Consider the following 6,783-nt stretch of genomic DNA (forward strand, 5'->3'; position numbering starts at 1 on the left):
GCCACTCTGGCCCAAGGTCAACGTGGCTTCCAGTGAAGACTGTCTCTCGGGCCCTGGCACCCAGGGAGCTGTGGATCACACGGAGACGGTTCCAAAATTGTTCTTTTGGGTGAACCTCGAACTTTGTTCTCATGATAAAAATGTTCCCTGTAGACTACATTCCCTCCTGAGCACCTCTGTTTGGAGGTGCAGTGGCACCAGGGCCTCACCTGCCTGTCGAGGCTCAGCAATGCTCCTCAAGCCACATGTCCCCTGAACGACGGTTCTCGCTCACGCGCGACTGCCCAGGCTGCCAGCACTCACGCTCCGGCCCAGAGGGCGCTGCCCTGGGCTCCTCCACAGCAGACGCCCCCGGACCTGCTCTGGGCGACCTCTGTGCACCTCAGGTCTCCCCAGGTGCTAAGGGAGGAGCCCTGCCCCCCACTCCCAGGGGACTCAGGGCCCCTGTAAGGAGGGGCGAGTGGCGTGGGCAGCCCCAGGGCTGGGTCTGCTGAGTTCATCCCGTGGGGCCCGAGGAAGGGTTCTGAGTGTCCCGGGAGCTGGGATGCAGGACGGGGTACTTCCTTTTGGGGGGAGGGGCAGACGCAGGGGCGTGAAGGCTCTGGACTGGTCTGAGGGGAGCTGAGGGGCCAGAGGGTTTGGGGAGAAGGGACCTGAACTGGGGGAGTTGGGGTGCCATGTGGGGGTCCACAGGTGCAGAGGCGGGGTTCCTGGACTGCCCCACCCCCCAGGGTTTTTCGCCAGGGACACTGGGTGCAGCGGGGCGCTGGGGGGTGCAGGGCCTCTTGGAAAAGTACTGGCCTGGGAGGCCGCTGAGAAGTCATTGCCTCAGGTTGATGGTTAATCTCGAGCGCAGGCATAAAAACAACTTGACCTGGGCAGCGGGCAGCTCGCGGTAGCGGGGGAGGGGCAGTGACTGTGGGAGCTCATGCCTCGCTGGGGAGGGCAGGCCGGGCCACCCCTCTGCTCCCAAAGCCCGGAGGTCAAGTGGATGGTCGTGAGGACCCCCATACACATTCTCACAAGGGACCCCGGCATCCCTGTGCCCACCGTCTGCCCATTTCTCTGGGCTGAAAGGGTAGGGCTCGGACGTCCTCAGCCGCAGGTGGAAGGTGACGCAGCCCCTAAGAGAGGCCGGTGAAGTCCTTGTCCCAGGTGGGGGGACAAGCAGGTGGGGAGCCGGCAGAGGGAGCCTGAGCCAGCAGGGAGGAGGGAAGCCAGTGGGTACAGAGGCCAGCAGGAGGCCACTGCCTTGCATTCCCGCAGGAAATGGTGCCCCTTCACGGTCACCAGCAGGAGGAGGAAAGATCCTCACCCCGCCCGGCAACGGCTCAGCCAATGAACAGCCCCAGTTTCCTCCGATGGGCTCTCTGGGTGTAAAAGCCCCTCCCAACTCCCCTGCTTCCTGTGAAAGAAGGTCCTCTCCTGTGTCCTCCGGACTGGCCCGGGCTCCCCGTGCTTGCGTGGCCAGGACTGCCATTCTTTGCTGCTCCTGAGTAAACCTGTTTTGCTGGTAAAAATGGGTCATAAAAATTCTAATATGTCCCTACACGGGGGCTAGTGGGTAGTGTGAGTTTTATAGTGTGGGAAAACACGCTATGTTAACTGGAAAATGCAAAATGATACCGATTATGAATATATATTAGGATACGTGTCATACGTGTGTATGCACATATATATACACATACATACATACATATCAGAAGAAAAATGCTAAATTAGCTTTTTACAGCCGTCTATGGACGGTGAAATCACGAATGCTTTTTACCCACGTCTCGTGTTTGTCCTGCATTTTCCAAATTACATAGCTCATTTCCATTACAAAAATGTATTACTTTTATAATCACAAGTTATAAAAATATAAATGTGCACATATTACTACCGACCTGACAAACCTTCTTTAGACCCTGTAGCTAATGCCTTGTCTGCTTTCTCCAACCACACAAAACAAGTCGGAGGGCTCTGTGCAGTGGACCCGGGGCTCCCATGCGGACCACCCCCTCCCCAGGCCTCCTGGACAACCTCGGCACCCTCCCTGCCCCTCCCACTTCTCTCCGCTGAGCTCTGAGGGCAGCTGTTATCATAAGAAAGGCAGAATCACACTGCATCTCATCCCTGCTTATCTGGGGTTATTTCCTCAGAGATCCAGGTTGCTAACAGTCAGTTCTCTAGATAACCCAGCAGTAAACAAACAGGTGGGAATGGGACTCCAGGGGACTCTGGCTTCTGCCGGCCATGGTGAGCAAGTGTCCAAAGCCAGCATCCCTGGGTACCAGCTGCACTCAGGCAGGTGCCCTGGGGAGTCCTGCTGCTGGAGAGCGGGCCATGGGGCGGCCCTTCCGGAAAGCGATGGGCGAGTGCGGCAGGTGCAGAGGCTGGACAGCCCGCACCGGCTCCCTCTCTCTGTCTCTGTCTCTGTCTCTGTCTCTCTCCTGCAGAGACAGTGCTCTGCTCCCTCTTCCCCTTAAGAAGACAAGCACAGAGCAAACACAGATAAAGACCAGGAGGCTCTCCCACAGGTGGCTGGCGCCAAGCTGTGGGCTCAACTCTGGGCCCAAAAGGCAGTGAATCCAGCCCGGGGCTGGTGGGGAGGGGGAGGCGGGGACGGGACAGAGAAGCATTCAAGGTCCCGAGAGTCCCGGGGCCTCGACTCAGTAACTGGGGCCTTGTAATCAGCTCCTCGGTGAGGACCCAGCGCCTGAGAGGCAAAGGTGACTGCTGCGGGGATCAGGGGACCACACGGCGCCCCGCCTGTCGCCCGAAGCCCGGGGGCGGCCGGGAGGACAGGACTCAAGCATGGTCAACTCTGTCCAAGGCCCGGCCCAGGGAGACGGCACAGCCCGGCTCGTTTTCCCGAGGATTTGAAGGGTGGGCGTCCTTTTAACACAACTGGAAGAGAAATAGGAAGCTGGCCTTCAGCCCCGTTGAGATAGAACCTGATAGAAAAGACTTGAAATTGATCAGGGTGGGACCCACTTTATAAAGGCGTCAACAAACCATCTGGTCCGTTTCAAGCACATTTTAAAAAGCTTATGAAATTGGCAGAGATTAAGGACACGAATCCCCATGGTTGGTGAAAGTGCAGAGAGTAGGCTGCCCGTCTTCCTCTTGGCAGGAGGATGGGGCGTTTTGTGACCCGCGTCTGCTCTGGGGGTGGAGGAACCAGAGCCCGTGAGCACCTGGGATTCTGGACTGGCTCCTCTGGAAAGGAACGTAGCTGTGAAACCTCTGGGCTAACCTGCGGCAAACCGCACCCAGGGGAGCAAATAATTCCTGGGAAAGCTGGGGTCATCCCAGGAATGCGAGGTTGTTTCAAAGTTAAAAATCAAGCTGTATATTCACCACCTTAAGAGAACAAAGGAAAAGGAGTTTAAAGCCGACCGTTAAAAGAAAAAGGGCCCCTCAAGGGTGACGAGGGGAGTAGCTGAAGGCCGGCTTTCTTCTGGGGGTGACAGAACGCTCTGACCTCTGCTGCTGTGACAGTTGTACAGCGCTGTGAAGACACGAAAGGGAGTGGATTGTCACTTGTGAGAATCCCGCCTCAGTAAAGCTGTCACAGCAAAATGCGAGGGCCTCTGAGCACGCGCGGAACAGAAGGCAGCGTCCTTAACCGGACAAGAGTCTGTACAAAAACCTGCACCGTACTCAACGGTCCGAGCGGGGAAATGCTGAAAGCTTCTCCCAAGATGGGAAACGAAGCCGGCTGCTCCTGTTACCAGCTGTGTGCAGTGCTGGACACGACGTACTGCGGTGAGAAAAGTAGAAGAGGAAAAGAAAGGTAAAAGGGATGGAAAAGATGAATTAAAACTGTCATTTTCAGTTGGCATAATTTTGTATTGATGGGACTTCCCTGGTGGTTCTGTGGCTGAGATTCTGCGCTCCCAATGCGGGGGGCCTGGGTTCCATCCCTGGTCAGGGAACCGGATCCCACACGCCGCAACTGAGGGTTCGCGTGTTGCAACTAAGACCCGCCACGGCCAAATAAATAAATTTTAAAAAATATATTTTTTTATTGAGAGTATCTTTTTTTTTTTTTTTTTTGCGTTACGCGGGCCTCTCACTGCTGTGGCCTCTCCCGTTGCGGAGCACAGGCTCCGGACGCGCAGGCTCAGCGGCCATAGCACGGGCCCAGCCGCTCCGCGGCATGTGGGATCTTCTTGGACCGGGGCTCGAACCCGCGTCCCCTGCATCGGCAGGCGGACCCTCAACCACTGCGCCACCAGGGAAGCCCAAGAATGTCTTTTAAAAGCAATGGTTAAACATGTCAGAGAAACATAGTGTGGGTGTGTTTCGTGTTTGGTAATTGCAATCATTGTTGCTTTAGTTGTGGTCACCCATTTACAACGCTTGGTGACAGTTGATTTATCTCTTGTGAACATAAAATACAGTGTGTGTGAAAAAAAAATACTAGCAAACAGAATCCAACAGTACATTAAAAAAAATGTCAGAGAAAGAGTTTGATATGAAAATTGTGTTGTTATGTGTACCAGCAACACACAAGATAAACATTAAGAACAAATACCGTTCACAAGAGTGTCCAAAAGTGTCAAATGCAAGAATAAATGCGATGAAAGATCTCCAAGACCGCCACACGAAAAAAACTATGAAACGAATTCCCTGGCGGTGCCGTGGTTAGGACTCTGCACTTTCACTGCTGAGGGTTCAAGCCCTGGTCAGGGAACTACAAGATCCCACAAGCAATGTGGAGTGGCCAAAAAACCCCACAAAAACAGTAAAACATTATTGAGAAAAAGAAGACCTACATTAATGGAGGGATGTACTACCCTTACGGTTTGAAAGACTCAATATTGTTAAGGTCCCGTTTAAATTGATCTATAGACGGAATGCACTTGAATCCAAATGCCAGCAGGTTTTCTGTGGAAATTGGCAAGCTTATCCCACAAAGTATGCATCCTTGAAGAACACAGTTGGAAGACGTAAGACCTATCATACATCTTCAGGAATGAAGGCTGTGTGCCCTGGAGAAGAGAGTGGGCAAAAAGACCAAAGGAACATGATGGAGAGTGAAGAAACAGACCACAGGTATGAACATTTATGGCAAGGGCAGCTCTGCAGGAAGTGAGAAAGGGTGACAGTCTGGGTAAAAGGTACCACAGGTTGTTTGGACATGTCCCCCCGCCCCCCCCACCCCCAAGAAGGACTCTTGGCCAACAGCTGCCCGCACACAGCACGTGACAAGAGGATCATTGACTTAAACGCATAAGGAAAACATTAAAGCTTCTGGATTAAACGTGAGAGGGTGTCTTCATGACCTTGAGGTGGGCAAGGTCTTTTAAAGGTGAGCTGATCCGACAACATTGTAATGGGAGCTGCTTCTCATCAAAGGCACCCTGAGAGGACAGAGGCTAAGCGGGAAGAGGCTTGGGAAGCTCTGGGTCCCAGAGCGCATGACCAGGTCCTCGAGGTTAGCGGGACGGGGCCAGCATCCCACCAGCAAAGGACAATTGAATGGGTTTCACGGGAGGACAGCGGTGTCACAGGCCTGGGGGGAACGCCGATTAAGGCCACCGTACACTGCCTTTAGCGGGGTCACTGTGGCCACAAGGTCCGGAGGCCGGTGACTGGTGACAGTGTGGACCATCCCCGGGGGCCGGCCTGCGGGTAGCTGGCTCAGTCCTCTCGGAAGCGGCTTTGCAGCGTCTTCTCAGGCTGGGCCAGTGCACGCCCCGGGGGCATCATCCACCCCGGTACCGTCCCGAGTGCACCGGGAGGCGAGGACGGGCTTCAGAGCGGCACTCGTGGAAACGGCACAAACCAGACGCTGTCCCGCAGGTTGAGGACAGATTGACGGACCGGGTACTTCCCGCGAGAAGACAGCGGGGCGGAGGCACAAAGAAGCCAGGGACCTCGCTTGGCCCGGGAAGCCGGGAGCGGGAGGTGCGCTCCGGAGCAGCAAACCCAGCTGTGCTTTCAGAGCTGCAGGTGGACGGACAGATGGTGCCTGGGGGTGGGGGGGCAGGGCCTCTGGGTTCTGGGATGTTCTGTCTCTAGATCTGCGTGGCTGTTACAGGGATGTGCCCACTTTACGAAAATTCGCCAACCTGTCAACCAATAACAAAAAGACATGTGTTCACATACATTTATCACAGCAATATTTATAACAGGGAAAAACCGGAAGCAGCAGAGATGTGCCACGTCAGGGAAAGTTTCTGTAGTAAATTACAGTAGGCCCAACACCCGGAGCACGTTTGACGTTCGGCATCAAAAATGATGTTTCAAAGAAAAATTTAACACAGAGTTAATAAAATAAAATAAAGAAAAATCTAAATTTAGTTTAAAAGTTTTAATTTAACGAACGGAACATTCTCAAGATATGACGTTAAGTAAAAATCACACACAGGGGCTTCCCTGGTGGCGCAGTGGTTGAGAGTCCGCCTGCCGATGCAGGGGACGCGGGTTCGTGACCCGGTCCGGGAAGATCCCACATGCCGCGGAGCGGCTGGGCCCGTGAGCCGTGGCCGCTGGGCCTGCGCGTCCGGAGCCTGTGCTCCACAACGGGAGAGACCACAGCAGTGAGAGGCCCGCGTACCGCCAAAAAAAAAAAAAAATCAGGCACAGACACTGACATGTCAAGTAGTGGGTGAGTGGGTGTCATACACGTTTATAAAACTGTATAGAACAATGAGAAAATTCCTGGTGTAAACTGTCCAATTTTCCTTACTATAAGCGTGTATTTGTTTTGTAATAAAAAGTTGCTATAGGGCAAATGTGAGTGAAGAGACAGGGAGAGGAGCGCACAGCCGGGAATGGGGGACCAGGCGA

This window comes from Phocoena phocoena, chromosome 3, assembly GCF_963924675.1.
Source record: "Phocoena phocoena chromosome 3, mPhoPho1.1, whole genome shotgun sequence".
Taxonomy (NCBI): Eukaryota; Metazoa; Chordata; class Mammalia; order Artiodactyla; family Phocoenidae; genus Phocoena; species Phocoena phocoena.